This window comes from Oreochromis niloticus, linkage group LG13, assembly GCF_001858045.2.
Source record: "Oreochromis niloticus isolate F11D_XX linkage group LG13, O_niloticus_UMD_NMBU, whole genome shotgun sequence".
In the NCBI taxonomy this organism is placed as follows: domain Eukaryota; kingdom Metazoa; phylum Chordata; class Actinopteri; order Cichliformes; family Cichlidae; genus Oreochromis; species Oreochromis niloticus.
In genome coordinates, this window is record NC_031978.2 from 8895170 (window position 1) to 8916961 (window position 21792).

General features: G+C 38.1%; 1 long non-coding RNA gene across 2 annotated transcripts in view; it reads right to left on the reverse strand.

Annotated features, from left to right (window-relative positions):
- LOC100710194 (uncharacterized) overlaps positions 1-21792 on the reverse strand; it is a 91026-nt gene that overhangs the window by 12982 nt on the left and 56252 nt on the right. For both annotated transcript variants that reach the window (XR_002064332.2, XR_001223906.3), the window contains one exon: positions 1398-1550. This is a non-coding gene — a long non-coding RNA (uncharacterized LOC100710194). The remainder of the gene's footprint in view (positions 1-1397; positions 1551-21792) is intronic.

Here is a 21792-nt window from a genome sequence, read left to right on the forward strand (position 1 = left end):
GGCGCGACTAAGAATAATGAATAGAAATGGATAGATTTTAAAATGAAGTGTAGAGGTAGCCATCTTATTCCTTTTAAAATTTAGCTTCTGTTCAGTGTTTTTTCTGTTTCAGTGGAAGTACACTGTCTTATAGCCTCTGGCAGTAGACTCATCTCTGTGCTTGTCCTGTTAGACCTCTGTGCGATTGAATTTTAACAGGACGTATCGTTATCAGTACCACTGACCACAATATTTACTACAGTAATTAGAATACCGTGTTGGTATTCAGGGAAATGTGCTGCAGTGGTCTGAATCACATCTATCTCATAGATTCCAATCTGTGCATGTAAATAGGGAGTCTTCCTCACACACTTATGTTAGTCATGGAGTTCCACAGGGTTCTGTGGTGGGACCAATAGTTTTTACATTATCTATACTTCCCTTGGGCAATACTATTTGAAAAACTGTATATATTTTCATTAGTATCCAAAAAACATCCAGCTGCATTTGTCCATTAAGCCAGATGATACAAATGATCTAGTTAAACTACAGGCATGTCTAAAGACCTAAAGGCCTGGATGACCTCGAACTTCCTATTTCTAAATTCAGACAAAAGGTTGTAATTGGTCCTAGAAATCTTACCAATATGGTGTCTTTAGATGGCAATACCTTGGATCCAGCAAACACAGCGAGGCATATTCGAGCCAATTATGACTGGTGCTGCAGAACCAACCGATATGTATGACTACACACAATATAATTAAAAAAAGACTGGTGCTGTGAATTGGTGCTACATGAATAAAATTGATTTGAACTGAATTAAAAGTGAGATGATATTACACACATTTCAACTTTTAGGCAAAGAGAGATAAATCTTTGTGTTTCCTAATTTGGAACAAAACTAAATGAAAAAGTTTTAATTATTATCTGTAAAATGTGCCTGTAAAATTTAGAAGGGATGAATGAGCCACTTCCAGTTTAAGTGTGTGTGTGTTTGTATATATATAAACACACACAAGGGCTTAGAATCATGGAAATAATGTTTTCATCAGCAACAGTGGTGGCCTTGTGGATGCAATATAATTTGAAATGCCGCAGGTTCTATATTCAGAAGTTGCCTAAACCCTGAGAGCCTAAAAATAAAGCATGAACCTTAAGGACACTGTCAAAAGAGGAAAAGCGCTGAGTTAAATGCTGATTGACTATTTCTTGCATATTACAGACTCCTAATAAAGTTAAAAAGTTAATTCTTAGGTAACAGTTTTTTACACAGGAAATAGAGTAGGTAATCTACAAACCAATGACCTTTTTTAACTACATATCAAAATATTAAAACATCTCTGATTTCATTTTATCTGCTTTTCTTGATATATTTAACTTCAGTTGAAAAAACCTCCCTCCCTTATCTATCATCTTACCTCTCACTTGTACTCTTTGCCAGCACTGGTCCAGTCCCAGCCCAGTTCCCTGCAGAATTTATTGGGTTATTCTAACCACTGAGAGAGCTGACAGTGGCCTTGGCTCCCTGGCTTGACTTCACATCCTCCATTGGCAGCCCAAGGCCTGGCTCACTGAAAAGGAATGTGTGAGAGAAATATAGTGTAAATATATGGGGTCTAACAGTGACACCACTCTCAGAGGAGACCCTGGTGTTATAAAGAGAATAAAAAGAATATATCTTGGCAGCTGGAGAGAAAGCTGATGATTTTAGACACCTGTTACATTTGTATGATGGATTTTACACATAATTTGTGCCAGATATAAATATTTGAAACAAATTCAGTCTACTCCTGCCATTCATTAACACATACTGTCAAGTCATATCAGGTCAAGACATCAATTGATCACACAATTTTACATGCAGTTAAATGTTAAATATGCTAGAAATGTGCACATATATGCATGATGTTTTTATAAAATAGTTTTTAAGACAGTCTCAGCATGCAAAAAAGAACACACATTTCCAAATTAGCAACTTTTTTCCAGGTTCCTACTTCAGTGCATTTCCAGAAATAACTGGAATATATAGCAAACAACAAGCTCTTCAGCCTGAATTATTATTTTTGCATGTTTTCTTTGAACACTTAATGATATTCAAGAAAACTGTTTACAGCTTAATCCGCTAAAAGTAATAAAAGAAACCCCGTATAAGTTTACACAAGTAAATACCACAAAGCATGGGTCTGTATTTCCATTGACATGACATTAGTATTAAAGTGTGAAAATGCTCAGTTGTGGAGTTTGCTGATATTTTTGACATGCACTAAATTGTAGGAGACACTGGTGAATGCCCAGCACTCAAGAGAGGCAAGGGAAGGAAAGGTGTAGGCATCTCTGTCGTAGACCAGCCCCCACAACCCAAGCAAGGATAAGTGGTAGAAAAAGTAAGAATGAGTGGATGTACAAGAAAATACAATCAAGCAAATGTAAATTAAAGGGAAAGAATAACAAATGACACATAAACATACTGTTTGCTTGATCTGAGAGAAATAAATCTTTGGTTCCTACTCAAGTTTTTTTGTTCTCTAGGCAGTACGGTGATATATTATTGACAAGAAAATACTTTAGATTTTTGGGCTAGATCTTAAATATATTAAGATCTGACCCATGAATGAAATGTGCTTGGGAAGTTTCCTTTTTTGGCCATTCTCTTGCATGTTTGTGGAGGCTGAAAAAACTCAGGAATTGTTTGATAAAAAAAAGACAAAGGATGTAAGATACTGATTCCCTAAAAAGGCACAAAGTAAAATACAAGCCTTTTGTAATCTGGAACAGTACAAGTTAACTTCTCTGCAAAACAGTTTAAAAAGTACAGTGATGATTTTTTGTTTATCTGTTAATAAATGCATTCAGACTTGTGCTAGGATATGTTCAAATGTCATCAGATGAATGGAAAGGAGTGCATGTCTAAAACAGGCAAGAGTGAAAAAACAAAAGTTTTCTACTACACTACACAAACACTCAAGTAGACCCCAAAAAACACACTGAAGTTGTGATGTCACCTCTGGATGCTATCAGAGCAGATTAATTAAAGTGTCAACAAATTTCTTTCTAAACAGCTGATACGCATCACCTAAATATATCACTCCGTAAAAAAGTCTTTGCCAATAGGTGCTGTCTCAGCTGGCATCTACAGCTATCCCAGCAGCAAATGCACAACACTTACTTTGGCATTCACTGCTAAAAATATGTGCCCGCCTATTTTCCCAAGTTGTCTTGGGGCCCGCTGTTAGTGTAAAGGCTAATGACATCTAGCAGGTTGGGTGTGTTTGCCTCTACATATCAGTGTGTGTGGAGGGGTAAAAGGTGTTCACCCTTTATTTGCTGAGTGGATATGAACCTCTGCAGACACCTAGGCTGAGAAGGGAGGGTGCGACCTCACCCCTGACATAGGAGTTGGCACCTGTCACACACTTTGACACTCACACATGCAGTACAAACACACAAAGACATGCATGTGTAAATGTACAAAGGCAACATTCAAAACACACACATAAACAGACACACGCGTAACACATCCTCTCAAAGACTGTCTGCCACCTCCAGCTCTCCTGTTGGCAGCAGGCTGGTGAGCACAGTGGGCACTGCCTGATAAGAGGATATAGACAGGCTATGTTTCACGGTAAGGTGTGTAACAACAGAGGAAATCAGGGAGCTGATTAAAGTCTCATAAGGTAAATAAAACATTAGGACATCCATTATGAGATACCACTGTAATTAGTGCATGTCTGTACAGGAATGCACAGTAAAAATAGCTGCAAAGGATTACTGTAAAGAGAAGTGCACAATGGAGGAAGGTCTGAGTTCAGTCACAGAGAGGGATCCAAAATAGCAAAAATGTGAAAAAAAAGGAAAATTAACTATCATCTGTCAAACCTCTGCAAGTTGCAGTCATCCAAAGTAAACACTGTGGAGAATCTAGAATTTTACAAATCATTCATCAAGATCACAGAAGTTAGTACGGGTCCAAGGTTTGCACAATTGAATTTGACTTTAGCGGTAAAAAGAGCAAATCTAGACAGCGAACACTTGCCCAGAATTACACATTTAATGATTTCTTGTGCTATGGACACATCTTAATGCATTTAATAATATGTTTCACAATTTTGCTTATTGCTGTTAGTGCTTCCTTTTCCTTTCAGTTGTATCATCAGTCTCATTTAGCTGAGGAAAAGTAAGACTGAGAAGTGAAAAGTGAAAAAGATAGATGAGCCAAAACCCAATTCAGTCTCTGTAGGTCTCTCTTGATGGTCCAAAATAAGCACTTGACCAAAGCTAACATCATAGACTAGGGCGATATTTATGGTGCAGATAAAATATTTATATAGTGACTCATAAAGTCTAGTTCTGGAAAACAGCTGCAGGGGTATTAGACACTGTAAAATTTTGGCAATTAAAATACTGCTGTTGCAGGATATGCTATTATAGATGGTATGCTGTAACTATATTTAAAAAAGGGCTTAATTCAACATCTAAACTATACTGTCTCAAAGTCTCTTAATGTTGCAGGTTATATTTTTGTACATTTGTACCTGCATATTTTTAGCATGAACAGTGTAAATAATAATTACCAACAATTTTTCCCAACACATCATTTGTGTTTGTTTAAGTCATTTTTATTTAAGTAAGTGATTTGATGTCACTTGAGCAGACAAGAGAGAATAAGCAATATTGTGCACTGGAGGCAGTGGGTAAAGCACATTACAAAGAGGATGTGAGGACACGTTACACCTAAGATTATTGGCATAATGTTGGGGGGAAATTAGCAAACAAATAAAAAAAAAAGTTTATTCACAGATGTAAATGCCAAACTCCCTAAAATCCTTTCTCAGCCTAGACTGAAACTAAAAGAGCATTAAAAAGCACAAAAAGACAAAAACAATGTGAGAACTAAGAAAGAAATCTTTTCTTCCCAGGTTCTCTAATACTAAACAGCATCCCTGCTTTAAAATGTGATCTTTAGTGAATAATGGATCGTGGTACTATCAAATACAGAGAGGTAGATCAACCTTGGTATCCCAGACTAAACATTGGCCTAGATGCAGGAGTCAGTTATGTCTATTCCGGTCTATTGTTTCATGATTTTGAATGAGCAGCTAATTAGAGATAAATAAAACATGGCAAGCTATCTGTGGCTGTAGAGCTCGTGTTTGGTGTCGAATGGTAGATCAAAGACACAGTAAGGTCCAGATTGAAGTAAATAATGGATTAAACTTTAAAAGCATTGCTTCTAGTGGTCATAGATATCCTGCTACATGTCTAGCCTTTGTTAATGCTTGTTAGCATGTCAAAGTTACATGTACCCTGTTCAGACTGTTTAAAAAAAAAGTTTGCTGACATTGACTTGATCATGATTATAGTAAGGCCCATTACTTCCAGTTAGGTGAAACTGAATGCAATGCAATTATGTGACACTTTGTTTGTGCACTACTCTCTGTGGTTTCAAAATCCAAAAACCAAAGTAAACAAAGATACAAAAAGAAATAACTTGATTATGGTGTGCAAAAAACTTGATGGCGTGATACCAGTGCCATATGACAACTCTGGGAGAGACTGATATGCCATGTGAGCCAGGCCTCATCGTCCAACAGCAATGACCTCAGTAATGCTATAATGGCTAAATGGAAGAAATCACTGCAGGCAGATTCTAACAGTAGGTGCCATTAACGTTTGGCCATGTAGCCTATTTAAAGTTAGACACTATAAAAGCTGGCATAGATAACATGAATATTGCCACTGTTATTAACATTATTTTAAATAGCTCAGGATAGGAAAAAAAAGATCATTTAGACTGGGTTAATACAGCAAATTGCTTTTGGATGGAAGCTTTAGATTTTGAAAAGATCTAAAATGTATTTACATTATTTATGCCATTTAAATTGGCGTGCATTGAGTGCCTGCATTAAAGTCTTCTTTAAAGGATGTCAGTGTATAATATCACCAGTTTTCTGTAGCACTGATTCATAGACAGGCCTCATTTTGCCCTCTACTTTCAGATGCAGCACAAAATGAGACAAAATACCACCAAGATCCAGAGGGGCGTTATGGAAATAGAGCAAGAATCAGGTCGTGTTTGATATTATGCACAATATGTACAGAGGGACGGTGACAAAAAAAGAGCATTAATGCAACCATTAAGACACTTTTCCCCAGTCTTATTCATTAAACATACAACGTTCGCACACTCTCAGTGCATCCTCCCCTTGAGATGAAATTCTAATGTGATATTAAGAGAACTGGGGCGATAGCAGCTTATTACCATGAAGCTGAAGGAGGCAGGCTGCCATGTCCTCTGTATGTAAACATGAACAGAGGAGAAAACATTAAGTTGGACTTTGTCACAGCAAGCGCTGAGAGTACAGCTCTCAGGAGTGCAGCAGTGTTTTGGATCAGTATTGACACAGCTTGCAAGTGTGTACAAACGGGGGTTGTAATTGCAGCTTTAGTCTTGAGTGAGGATCAACTCTCAAGAAGGCCTCATGCTACATTAAGCAGAGACAGTGAGGCAAGGGCATCCATCTGGTTAACATGTATAATGTCAGCTCCAGAAATAAAAACTGCACACAGACCATTTTTGTTTTTATACACCTGAAACTACTCATCTATCATTTAGTCTAGCAGGATAAAAGATTTTTCAAAAATTTCTCATTTAGGGCTAATTTAAAATTTTGCATCTAATTACGCATAAAAATTCACAAAGAAGTTTGCATAACTACCTTTACCTCAAAACATATCTACAAGTAACATGTCTATCACCTAGCCTGCGTCTCAACTCTTAAAAAAGTCGAATAGGATAAAAAGAAATACAGTTTTGCATTTAAGGGTCACACTTTCAATATATCCACTTTCTCAAGCTCTTATAGTGCAAGCACTTAATTCACCAAACATCTATTATCATCGTGATATTTATTGAAGCACAGCTAATCATTATCTTAATTTAAGCGATGGTCAAATGTTTAGAAGAACTGAGTGGTATTTTACTTAGTGAACAATTGCTCTGTCAGGTGTGGTGACACTACCGAACACCAGATGTATTTGTCAGTGTTAGAACGGTTTCGTCTGAGATGAAGAGAAAAAAGATTCGTTGAAATGGAAGAGAAACGCTTCTGTGATTTCATCTCTGTGCTGTCATATCATAGTGTTACACGGACTGTGGATGAAATAAATTCTAACCTCAACAAACTCTCTGGTTGCATAAAATGTTACCAACTAACTGGCCTTTTAACTCATTGGTTTCATTTTATAAACACTTTGTTCTGATGAACTTACTGCATCTGCAGATCATCGGTGTAAATCTAATAGACCTGAGAATATAAAGAATATGAAAAACAGCTCTAGAGGACAGAAAATATCAGTATCTGAGCCCAGCTAATTACTTTTTTCTGTCCCTGAAGAAGGACTCCATATGTGATTTTGTGTCATCCAAGCTGACGCTGCTCCTGACTTGTGATGGATGCTTTCCTGAAATCCAGACTTTCTCTTCCAACGACTGTGTCTGTGTCCTCCCCTCTTTCCTGTTTTACCAATCTCCTGTTGTGCTCCCTGGTAAAGACTGTAGTTTCAAAGCCATGAAGGCTTACAACGATATGTTTAACAGCAGTTAAACACGTCATATATATGGTTGATATTACATTATCAAACATTAAAGCCTGTGGTGTGCAGCACTAGTTTGTCTCAGCATTGTAGCCCAATCTCACCCTTCCACGCTTCGACAAAACACTGACCCAGATACAGAGATAAGAACCAGACATCACCTTCTCTCCTTGTCTTTCTGCCCACCATCTGCATTTTGAAGGGTTAAGGTAAGGACGTGGAATCAGTGGCCATCTCCAAGTGTGATAGTGACAGCCAAATGTCAGCCTGCTCTGCTGCAAACTCTTCTTCTACTTCTTAATTTATTACGTTTAGATTAAATCCACTGAAATTCAATATTTTAATTGAATGTTTAGAGCCTGGGTGTTCAGTGATAAATTTCCATTGGCGCCCTGTGCTTCACTCTCATGTTTCTCGCACTAATTACATTTGCATAAATGATGTTCGTCATTATTACCGCAGGTTGGTTAGGCACTAGAGGGGTGAAAAAAGGAGCTGTGCAGTGTGAAGGGGCAAGGACGCACTGAAAGGACACTGGCATCGATGACAGTTTTTTCTTGTGATGACCCACAAAAGTGCTGAGGATACAAGTCTCTTCTGTGCCATGAGAATTAGAGTGGTAGGTTTCCAAGAAGTGAGCGCTGGCATTATCAAGTGTCAGTCCTTGAACAACCAAACAATATGGTGAAACTGTGTTCCTCGGACAAAGCTGAGCCTGCTGAGGCAAACTGTCTCTCTGTGACCTATTGTTTAAGATCAATGAAAAATAAATTTATCTAAATTTGATGTCACGAAAATCTAATGTAAAGGCAGTTCAGTTTATTATGTGTTGACCTTTACTAGCTGTTCATTAATCATAGCAAAAGAGAGGGTGGCTTGAGAGACGCTACACACTGTTTCTCAAAGAGTTAACGCTGCAAAATCTGAAGCAGCATTAACCTGTACCTTTTTAACTCCGATATGAAAAGCTTGATTGCATGCCAAATTAGCAGGAAATACCACACATCTCTGCAACTCTACAAAGACTTTTAGACTCTTTTAGCTTATTAATTTAGTGTTACAGTCTGCAATTTTACTGTGTGTTTTAACCTCATCTATTAATCCTGCAGGAGGCAGTTCCAGTGGGGAATGAGTGTGGGGGGAATACACAGACAGACAAAGCTGCACTGTTGGAAAAAAGCTTGGCATCACTAAAGCATTGGAAAAGAGTGGCTCAGTATTGTTTGGCAAAGTCCAATACAGTACTAAAGTGAGAGTTGTGAACTTACATTCATCAAGTGGGGAGAAACATGCGTTACTTTACTCACGCTACATTTTTCAGTATTTAGTAATGCAACCAATTACTAAATTCAATCATTACATTGCAGTCACAATTATGTCTTTACATACGTTACATAGTTCCGTCAGTTATCTGCATGTGAAGAAACATAACGAGTAATGTGTAATACATTACTTTTCTTGAGTAATGATCCCAACACTGTATCTTATACACTCTTCTGGTAAATGAGTTTAGATTGAACCACTTGTGGGGGACCCCTACATGCATTTTAAGTACATGCGTATCTTAAAAAGATACGAACATCGCATAGAGAGCAGCAGGAAGTCGCTCAAGCCACAGTAAGCTATACTGATGCTAGGTTTCAGTGTCTGTGCTACTTAATGCCATCTAAGTCGGATTGCCCGGACAGAGAAAAAGTCTTGGTGAAACAGAGGAAAGGTTTTATCCCCATTTCCTTTTGTTCGTTTTGACAGCCGCCCTTCCAGTGAGACCATTTGTGATATTAAACAGTACTGTAGATAGATCAACTGTGGCCAAATACATCTCTCGGGTTTTGTGTGATTTACTGGATATGTGGGATCTTGAGGATGTAACGTTCACATGCTGTTCATATGTTCTAGACAGTTATGAGGGCTTTCACTTTTTCTTTCATCTTCTATTTGTCCAGTTTCCTCAGTTTTTTTAAAGACACTTGTTAGCCACATTGTTGGCTAACAGGGGAATCACTTTGCTTGGTGCAAAAACACTATTCTAAAAGTGTGTCATCTTTGGCACGCCACATTCATACATTCAACTAAAGAACGGATGGAAACAAATTATGTGTTTTTGCAACAGGCTGCTAGCAACAATACTTTGTTGCTAGCAGCCTGTCCATGGTAAATGGACTGGTTCTTTATATAGCGCATTTCTACTTTATGCTTTACACAACTTGCCTCATTCAGTCATTAACACAAGCACTTTTTTCTATGCTCTTCCTAAGTAAGTGCTTTCTATCAAACATTCACACACATTCATACTCCGATGGATCCATTGGAGAGCATCTTGGGGTTAATATCTTGCCCAAGGATATTTGGCATGCAGACGGATATCGAACCACCAACCTTCCGATTGGTAGGTGATCTACCACCTGCTCTATGCGTTCTAACAAATACATTTAAAATGTTTTCCTTGCTTGCTGTTATGTAATAACATGACGCTGGTCTATGGATTCATAGATCAGTGTTTAGTGGCTTAACCAAAAAAACAAATCAAAACATTCCTCTGAAAATGGTCATGGACTGGACTAATGATTGAAAAAGCAGCCAATGTTGAAAGAAAATCTTTGGAAGGCCTTTAGAAAGCCTGAAGAATTGTTGCTCACGGCCACTTTAAAAAGACAAGAAAGTCTTATTTGGGAAACAAAATAGAAAGAAATCAGGGGTTCACGCCTTTAACACAGTAGTGTATATCAACATCGGCAGACAGTTATAAGGATGATGTACCACAGCATCCACACATTATTACAAACTGGGCTTCTGTCAGATTTGCAACTCATGACAGAGGGTAAGACAGTCCCTGGTAACAGTAACAACACTTGTGGTAATGTGTACACAGTGCTTCAGAGCTCTTAAGTGGGTGTCAACCACTGATGCAGGCAGGGTGGGGAACGATATACTCCTGAGGAGAAAAGTGGGATGAGAAGAGATGAGCAGAGACAGGAATCAGGGCCTGCTCCCAGAAATTTGCAACAAGCAAGATGTGACTAGAAACATGAGATCATCTCTTGTGCAACGTTGGCAATTTCAATGCATTTTACAAGATTGACAATACAAGTTGTTTTTTTAGTTGTTATGTGGAAGTTTTGAACAATACAAAGTGACACAACAGTTTTGTAAGCTACAATCTGTATGAGATACAATTTTTCCAAAACACACTTTAAAAAGAAAAAAAAAGAATGTAAATAATGGACTAGAGGTCTGAGTTTTAAAAGGGGAGATTTTTCAGAATGACATCAGCAGAGACTGTTGTTTGTATAACGTCCACTGCCTCTTGATTAAAAGCCTGCTCATATTTTCACCCAGAGGATTTCTTAAGAGGAGTAGCTTGGCTTTAGCCTTGGCGACCAGCTCCTATTAAGAAGTGCCTTGTAAGAGGTTTTCTTCTCTTTGCTGCGGAAATAACTGCTGTAATGTCTCTCCTTCTTCACCACTTTGGAATGCCTCCCCCCAGCCCCTCTCAGTTTCTTTTTCTGTCTTCCTTTTTGCTCTCATGCTGAGAAAAGTAAGTGAGAGAAATGATTAAATCATATTTTGTGGAGGTGGGGTCTGGTCAAGACAGACGGGGTTCTTAAAACAACACAAGATACATTGTCAAAAAGCCATTTTGGTGCTTAGGTTACAGCCACTGACGGGCCGTTACACAGCACCCCGTGGTGTGGGGCTGGTGGTTAAAATATGAGTGAAGCTGAGAAGACCCTCTCATAGTGATTGAGGAGGATTCCCCACTGTTTGAGGCAAGCTGGAGGTTAGGGCCCAGAAAGATTCACTACCCAGTGCTCTGCTGGACAGGATAAACCTGTCACCTAGATTGCCCCATTAACACTGGCAGTGCTGCGTTATGCACCGGGATTAAACTCACCATCTTCCATTAAACAATGCTAATTTAACTCTTGACAGAACAAATGTGCGCACAAATTTAGGTCAGCTTTGTTTTAACTGACTTCAAACAGATTTCCAGATGGAGAACTTCACTTCCTTTTTTTAACAGAAGCAAGGTGCTTTTATCCACCAACAACAGCAGGGAAACCGATAGCATAATTTGTCCGCTTAGGGAAGCTCCTGTCGCAACTTTAACTTTTGTTGGAATTAAAGCCCATAGAGGTTGGGGGATCCCCAGGGGACCCTGGCGTTGTCTGAAAAGTTAGGAGTAGGGTTACTAGAAAACCCCATCCCTTGAGTCAAACCCCCACTGTGACTATTTTCCACCCCAGGGATGGTCCAATGTAGGCCCTACAGGTAAGGATTGAAGAGAGTGCTTCATGACAGAGAGACAGTAAGTGGTGCCATTATCAAAAGGGCAATCCAGCAGGGTATCAGGGGGTTAAGTGTCCTGGAGAAAGGTCCTATTATTCCACTTCTATCTAAACTGCCTTCCCAACGCTAAAGAGATCCTCAGCTCCTTTCTGTCTATATATAGATCATTACAATATACTGTCTCCAAATACCACTGTATACACCACACACAGCATCTACACTGCTTCTCCAAATCTCTAAAATGCTGCTTTGACATGACTCCATAATCTTAATGGATTGTTTTTTTTGCCTGGTTTTTGTTCTTTTTCATCACTGCCAACTTCAAAGCAGTGACTTGTGACAGACGGTTACATTGAGAGGCTGTCACTGGTAGACTTCAAAAGCTGCCATATAATGCCACATTGTCATAACTGCCTACCTGGGCCTCCTGTTATGATGTGAAGATGATATGCCCCCACTGACCTCAAAGTGCCCTATTAAAACAGGCATTCCTTTTGTGTTTTCCAGTCTTTTGATACAGATTGAGTTTTTTAATTAGCTGGAAATATCTGCAGTGTAGCACTTTAGCAATCGTTATATGTGTTTAAAGCCAGTAAAGAGTTTTTCCATCCTTTCTATCAGATTTATGTACATAAGTCAATTTAAATGTGTTAAAAATTTTGAATGCTACATATATCTTATACCGTGTGTGTGCAAGCGTATGGTTCTCCTTTCTTTATAATAAGACTTATTTTACACTGCCTGCCTATAATTGGATTTTGCAGGTCACTGAGATTCACCAGGAAGTCACTTAGACCGCGATGAAGATGCACATGTGGACTTTTCTCACAATTATTCCTTCCATATTTGTCATCATTTCTGCTTTTCCCTCACCCTCTTTCTCTCTGTCCTTCCGCCTCAACACAACTTTGCCCTGTCACGGCATATTAAAAGTGGTTTACATGTGCATGTCCAATGCGATGAATATGGATGTGACCTCTTTCTTTGGCGCCTGGCCGCCCGCCTGCCCTCTCACTGGCAGCCCCCCTAGGCACAAGACACCACTTCTCAATGAGCACAGCATGCACAGGAGACAGAGTTTTACCCCCTCTGAAAACACACATGCACACACAAACACACACCAAGGAATTACTCTCATAATCATAGGCACACATGCACAAATATATATACATACATGCATGCACACATGCACGCACACTCAACTCTCTCATGCTCTCGTTTCTTCTCTGCTGCTTCTCTTCACTGACCTTTCACAATGTGTTTTACATAAAAATAAAAGAAGAAGGGGGCGGTAAAGGCCTGAAGACTGAAGTGGAGAAGGATGCTGATTTCAATTCAGATGTGTGACACCTCTGATGAAACAATGGCCTTGTCTTTATATGTCTTTATATGTGAGAGTTCAGCACTTTTATGCATGTAGATAGGTGTATTTCTCCCTTTACCTTGAGCTGGCATCTGTGTATAACTTGCTCTCTTATAAATTAAATAAAAAGATGTGTTCGACAATAGTGTTGCAATTTTAAGATGAACTGTTTAAACACAAAGTGAAAATAAAGGCAAATGTACATTTTAGAAGATAAAACTTAGTGATAACATTACATTATGTATTGTGTACCATATAAAAGCTTATGCTAAACAGTATATTTTTAGTGACTGTTTAACATTTTCTATTCTTTACACTAGTTTACACCCACTTTATGATTTAAAGTATTATCGACATTAAGCTAACATACTTTTTTGCTTTTTTTTTTTTTTAACAACAAAGCAATTATCATAATTCTGCTTTTATGTTACTTTGCAACAGTTGAAAATAGAGATCTGTACACAGGTGATAACATTGGTGGTAACATTAAAAAGTTACCTCATTTGCCTACTAGAGAAAAGTCTTAGAAAAAGTCTTGAACAAGATTTATTTTTAATTTTTTTTGCTTTAATTATTAAATCTTTGATGGGGTCACTTTAACGTTGTTTAATGGTGTTCAGTTATCTTGTTAAGACTAATTAAGACTAATTAAACAATAGCGAAGTTGATGCTGGATTTGCCAATTAGCACAAAAGAGACAAGCTCAGGCTAATAGTCTCAAGCTCCTCTGTGGCACGTAAGATGGGATGCTGGCACACAGTGGCGTACCCTTTGTGTTGAAGGAAAAGGAGGGTTAAACAGCTGTGAGGTGATCAGAGACCAGAGACGATGGAGTGTTTATATTTATAGCAGTATGTATGTTAGTGTAGGCTTGCTTCTTTGTGGGCAAGAACTTATTCTCTTAATTCTTTAAGAGTTTACTTCACATGAAATGTATATGCCTCTGCAAAATCAAGCAAACTAGTTCTTCTTTTTGGCAAACAAAACAGGAAATTTGACTTTCCCAGTGTCTATGAAATTTGGAAGGGAACATTTCAGCAAATAAAAGAAAGATAAACATCTGATTCCAGGCTAGCTTTGTGCCAATCTGGCTTATTTACAGGTTTAATCTGTTACTCTAAACTTAAACATGCACTATTTTAAGGTGCCCACCTCAGACACATCATAAGTGTTCTCTTTAAGTCTTTTGACCCAATTCATTTCACATTTTAGTTATGGGTTTTAAACTGGTGATGTTAAAAAGAAACAAACCAACGGCATTCTAATAATTCACTAGTTAACAATTGCTTTCCAGTAGTACAGTCAAGTTTTGTCAATGGTACTTTCCCAGATGAATTATCCTTGTTTCTTAAACCCAAATTTCCCAAAAAGCTGAATGAGTAGGATGTGAAGGGGAGGGAAATTACACATCGTAGCTATTAATGTCCTTGAACTCTGGTCTTTCCCAAGCATGATTAACAATATGCCTTCTGTGTGGATTCGTGACACGGCAGGGACAGAGCGAGGACTTTCTGAGTGCTGTGGCACCACTAGACCAACACAGTGGCATTGGCAGGCGTCTGGGGTTGAGTCATGAGTCAAGCATGTCTTGCCAAACTATGAATGTGTGTATACATAAGAGAAGGGATGTGCTACTGTATGATTACTCATGTGATGGAAGTGTGTGGTAGGGGGTTATTTTGAGGCAGGATGTTGAAATAGACAAGGGCAAACGAGGCCTTCTTTACAATTTCTTTCTCTATCTAATATAAACACTCTCTATATGTATGAATAGAAATCTGCATTTTTACATATAGTATTTCGACTGATGGATGCATAGATAGGAGCACAGCCATCTCTGTCATCTATCATTTGTCAGATGGTTTTCCTCCCTGGCATGGTTTCTAAGTTATGAACAGAGTTCAAAACCCAAATTCCTTTGGCTAGGACTTGTTTTCCTTCCCATTGATCACCAAGCAGCTGCTGACTGATTCTCAGCATAGCCTACATAGCCACAATGTTTTCTTAGCATTTTAGACATGCAGACAGACAGGGTGAGAAAAGAGAGGAAGCGAGAAATGGGAAGAAGAATGCAAAATGGAAAAGAAACAGCGGAGAAATAGTGTGTAGGAGGAATATTATTTGTTTCTGTAGTTAGTTAAATTCAAAATTAAGCTAAATAGAGTTTTACGATTAGATACTTGATCCAAAGTTCACAACTTCAGAAATAGAATAGGAAATTATGGAAAGTGGCATCACACTCAGCACTCATTAGAATCTCTAAATGTAAATTTCCACATTACTCAGTGTTGAGATTTGATTGTGTCTCTCTTCGGCTCAGTGTTACATTCAGTTTGTTGCTAGTCCATGTTGTAAGCGTTCACATTCGGTCTCAGTACAAAACAGCCCATAGAAGCACAGTACTTAATAACAATACTCTTTAAGAACATGGAAGTCTTAGAACAAACTAAAAATTCTCTTGAAAACTGTTATTTTCAAACTCCAGTGAAGAACCGCTGACATTATGTCTCACTTACGTTTCACTTCCTGGTTAACTAGCTGGGAGCTTAATTTAAATAAATTTGTTGATAATGAGACTCCTAAAATCTTAAAATTAGTTTGGGGAGCACTGTTAGCTTCTGTGCAAATCAGCTGTCAGTGAGGACAGCGGTGGATAGGGATGAGAATCGAGAACTGGTCCTTGTAGAAAACATGGCACGGATAGGGACACAAAACGACAAGATAAATGGTAAAGTGGAAAACTGCATCCAGGACAGAAACAACTGCATTATGCTGCTAACACAACTTAGGTTCTTTGCAGGCATCTGCCAAGACAGCACACTAACACTAACACTAAGCTAGCCAAGAACCCAAAATGAAAGCTGAGTGAATGCTGACCCCAGTAGGCAGACCCTGAACTTCAACAGGTAACAAGCAAACGGGCAGTCAGGCTGCAGTCTCCATTTTTACGTGTTCACATTTCTAAAACAGAATCAGTGTGGCGACTTTAGAGGGATGTGTCCTCATTAGGGATTTGTGTTGTTTTTTTTTAGGGTTGTAGCCTCAGGTTTATATTGATAAATTGTGATTACGAGACAATGTGTTTAAGCTGTTTCACAGAGTAACATAAAATTAATGTAACGAGTAGTTACATTACTAGTAGTAATGTAAGTAAGTAGTTATTTAATTATTTCCCAGGAATAACTAAATAACATACTGCATTATTTTTAAGAAAAGTGGTTTGTGTGATCTGTGTAATAATGACCTTTTTGAGTAACAACTCCAACACTGATCACAACAAAGAGGGGAAATACCTCAACAAACATGCACAAACATTTGAACCACAGTATGCACTTAATTAGCATGAATGTCAATTCTTTATTGCTGCTTAGCAATGGTGGTCACTCTCAAAACGGAGCCAACGAGAACCCAATGACAATAGACAAGAAACTCGATAAGGAGTTGAATCAATAAATGATATCGATAATGGAATTGGAATTTCTAAATTCGTATCAATTCCCAACCCTAGTGATGGATAGTTTTTCTTTAGCAAGATGAAATAATATGAACTTAAAATCAATAACATGTAAGGTGTTGGTAGTTAAGATAAACTGTTCTTTAACAAGGGCAATATAGAAAGGTAATCTTTAGTTATGCATAACCACTAAAACCCCAAACAGAGGACCTAAATAAAGCATTAAATATCTGTACTGAAAGGGCTTACATGTATATTTGATGGACATTAAAATGAATTATATCTAAAATAATTTTAAAATTTCCTGGTTTTTTTTATCTATTCATCCCACATTCCCTCAGCACCAGAGCACCATCCTCCTTTCTTCATCCCTCCAACCCCTTTTTAATAAACGAGCACTGGTGGTAATTGCCCAGTCTGAGACGACGCCATTACTCATTCAGATGTCCAATAAGGCTGCAGAACCTGCAACATACACACATGCAGACACAAGCACAAACACACACAGGATGGAGGCTTGGGTTTAGTCTGTACATGCAGATCCATATCATTGATCTCTCTTCCCACCCTCTCCTCTCCTTCCCATGCTCAATTTTTCATATTCAGTGAGTGACTTGTAGATTTGTCTGCTCAATACAGATATGTCTCAATTAAGAAAAGGCCAGGGTATGTATTGACATACATATGTACTGGTCAAGTAGCCTTGAGGAAAGTAGTTCAAGTACTAAGTAGTTCAAGAATGAAGTTTTAATGCAGAAGGCAGATTTCTATATATGCTGAATTCCTTACACTCGAACACTTTGCAAGTTCATGTAATAGTCATACTAGAGAAAACTGTCTGTGTGCAATGAACTTGGAATGTTGTTGCTCTTGAAATGGTTGCTTCAAAGACGGGACCAGGTCTGCGACCACTTGCTGTGATTTGCCATCTTCAAAGCAACTTTGCTTTGCTGTGCAAATCTGTTATATCTAAACACAGTGATTTACGTTAACTACTTATATTCAGTCCCAACAGAAACTCATAGATTTAAAAGAGAAATTCAGAAATTCATCCACAAATAGTGACATAGTTGTTGCAGGATGGTGATTTAGAAAAGCAACCTCATCATAGGTGCTGAGCAACCTTGCTTTTATATAGTAATATAACCAGAATACAACCAGTTGGCAACCAGCTGAGTCAAATCACCTATTGCAAAAAGACACACTGCAGACTGACTCAGGCTGTCAACACATCACAATTAATCAGTCAGCATTAATAAATTAGATGACAATTGTTTTCAAACCTTCACCAATCTCTCTGAGAGTGACTGTTTGCAGACAGGTCGACTCACACCAAGATGACCTGCGTAATCGCCTTGCTATTAGTGGTTGACCAGATTTAAGGGTTTTACCGAATGCAAAAATCAAAACAAAAAAGAAAACTCAATGCAATCACTGGGAAGCCACCAATGTTTTTGATGGCTACCAAGGAACAAGGAGGGTGATAACCTATCTTTTACTCTAGTGTGACTAAGCCAATGAATTACAGTTGTGCTCCAACGCCAAATGACTTCTAATCAAAGTGACTGATGCATTGCTTTATCAGCATCAACAAATATGATAAAAACAAATGTGCTCAAAACTTATGGATCCAAGCTAATCTGAAGCTGAGGGTTTGTGGCTATAACCACACATAAAATTTTGATATTATTTCTACTTTACTTTCTATTTGCGCTTGAGAGAACAGTCTAAGATTGGCAATCTGACAAGCACCCAGTGGTAAAGAGTTCAAGGGTTAAGGCCACAACTTCCAGACAAAAATACACTAATGCCAAATCTGAAATTTGAGGGGGTTCACAACTAAAAGCTCACAGGTTCTAAGGAGCTGATGAGATGTGGTTTCTTGAGTCTAAAATCAAACTCCCTACAGGACCTGAGGGAAAATAAAGCAGCCTGGGAAAATAGAAAGTGGACTAGGGATTGTGTATTTAATGGAAGTATACACTTCCCAGTGAGAATGAATGCTGTTCTGTCTGTGTGTGTGTGTGAGAGAGAGAGAAAGAAAGAAAGCATATACAGATATGTTTTAAAGATTTTTTTGTCTTTGTTTCTAAATGCATTGCCATATTTGTTCTCTGTAACACAAGAATCATTTCCTTTATGTAGTTCAAACATTTGGTCAAAACATTGCAAATCCCTGCATCTTAAATGGCTGTGATTTTTTTGTGCCTTACTTAGAGACAGAAGTAAGTATTTGCTTAAAAGGAACAAAGACAAGAAATGCCGTCTCAAACCCTCAAGGAAAACATAAAGGAACCAACGGTTGAGTAAAATCTTGGAATGTGTCGTCTTTTATGAGGGGGAATGAAAGACTAAAAGCATGCATATACATATACTGGGCAATTGTACATCTCACTGCTGTACATCATAAATCTCCAAGACTGTAAAAGCAAAGGATGAAAGACTCAATTGGCTTATTTTGACTAATCTTCAGACTGAGTTTTTTTTTTTTTTGCCTGTGGAGAGACACTCCTGGGTGAAGCCGGGGAATTCACTGTCATTCCTGTGTTAATATTAATTGTCCATAAAAAAGTGTGCTAGTCTCAGGAGAATGGTGGTGTAGCTAAACACTTCATAGACACCAGTATGATATCACTGGTGAAGCAGTGTATGGAGTCTATGGTTATAGCTTTCACAGTAAAATATGTGTTATGTCTTTCACTTAGACTATGTAGGTTATGTGCATAACTTTTTAGTTCATTTATACTTACATGGATTGAATGGATTTTTGGCACAGATGCAGCTGTGCAAAATCAAACTTCATAATACTGTGCACTTCAACATTTTTCTGTTTTACTACTATGATTAAAGGCACTTCATGGAGCACTGTGAACGAGGACCATCAAGCCCCCTCAGTGATCAGTGGGCCATAATGCTTTAGATAAATACCTGACTGCAACCACTGAGAAACTAAGTGATTTTTAGTTCTCTATATTACATATTATGTTGCTCAAAAAGCATAGTGAATAGGTAAGAGTAACTGCAAATGGCATGTATTTACCAAGACGTTAATGAAACAGTGGAATAATGGTTTCACAGCAAAGCCCCACTGGTCAATTTACTCTCTTGGCTTTACCTAACTGGAACATCTGGGCAGATGAAGAGAATGTAAAATCATACAAAGACACCCATTTGAGATTACAATTTACCTTAAAGACATACAGCAAATGTATGGAAAATATCATTTTTAAAAACATTTTTAATTATCCTCTTACATCTTAAGAGTATCCAACATAGTTTTACTGTAAAAACCTACTTTTAACATACCTGAGTAAGAAACTGATCTCCCTTCCAGATGTCTAAACAACATTGAAGATAGACTGAAAGGTTTAAAGTAGAATTCTCAGGTTGTTACAAAAAAAAGAAACATCCAGAAAAAGAAATCCTTTAAAAAAAAAAAAAATCCCTAAATTTGGTTGGAAAGTGAAAACATTTTCCTCTTCAACAAACTCCTCAGGTAGACAGCAGATTCTTACGAACTGGATTAAAATCCATAAAATAAAAATCAAACACATTAAAATAAGAATTCCATGTGATGTGTAAAGAAACAACAAGTTTTTAGAAAATATTTCTCATCATTTCTGAAAATATAAACAATAAAATATAATGTTGATTTGTACCACTCTTCACACATTTTCATTTTACCCCGCTTATTTTTTCAAACCTTTCTTTCCAATGTACATCTTATTCTTTCTTTCACTCACTTTTACAGGCTTCAGGAATGCGGGGTCTCCTTAGTGATTTATAAACATACACATAATAAATAAATGGGCGGCTGTAGTTTAAGCAGTGATGAAGGATTCTCTCTCTGAGACACAGTGCTGGCCCGTATGTGATTTAAAGGGCTGACATTTATGGCTTGCAGGCCTATTATTCAGAGTGACTGTCTGTGTACAGACCAACGCTTTACAGCGGCCACGCAGCGGTGAACTCAAAACGAAGCTAGTATCTGACACAGGAAATACATCCAGTGAGAATACTTAGAGGAACATGTGATGTTAAGGTGGTGAATGGCAAGAATATCTGGTCAAAGCTTTACTTAATCTTATGAATATCTAATCTAAAGCCATTAGACATAGGTTAATCTATCAGATTTCACATCATTTTATGTTTTCGACTTGCTTGAATATTACCAAATATACCCAGCACGTCTGCCATAGAGAGAGATTAGAATAGTTGAGAATATGGAGAACTGTATAGCAGTACACATTCAACAGTTCAACACCAGATGGTTATTTAATCATGAACTGGAAGCCTTGTTGTGCCGCTTTGGAGTACTGTTTCACGATGTGCATCAGTTGTAAATGCTCTGTATTTGACGGGATTAAAATAGCCCAAATTATCCCTAGAGTTAACTGTGCTATTTTGTTTTCACATAACCCATAACCTGTCAGCCTGCCACCAACGTGCAGTGGATTGCAAATCGACGACTCAAAGGCCGATATCGCTATCTGTCCAGGATAATAGATGACAATAATGGAAAACTGTCCCTAAGCACTCGTTTGGAGTCTTCCTGCTCATTTACTGATACCCTTCATATTTAATTCCCCTCCTATAGCCAGGAAAACAGACACTTTAAGCCCATCTAGAGGGAGCGCATTTACAATAAAAGGCCAGCTGAATCCTCAGCTCACATTTCCTTCTAACTGTGGCAGGACATAAACCTTCAAGCCAGACCTCATTTTCTCGGCGCCATCTCCCGGACACTGCTAAAAAAAAAAAAAAGGAAAAAAAATCAATACAGCTGCACACAGTACTCTTAAGTTTAGAAGCCACTGTGAAAATGTCTTTGTCGAAAGAATATGGGAAATATTTTTCTTCTCCTGAGCTTGGTTTTTTGTGCCACTGTGATTTCCCTCTAATGGTTCCAATAGTAAGTGTAGCATGTGACTTGTTGCTAAATTAGCATCTTGCTGTGTGCCTTGCTAATCTAACACATGTCTATGACAAAAGCAGTATGTTGTTGTGCATTATGGTCACTGTAACTCGATTCCTCCAGCTAAGCAAGAAGAAATAATTCAATCCCGTTGCAAAGATAAAGATCCCTGGAGCAGGGTGGAGAGATCTGCTCTGC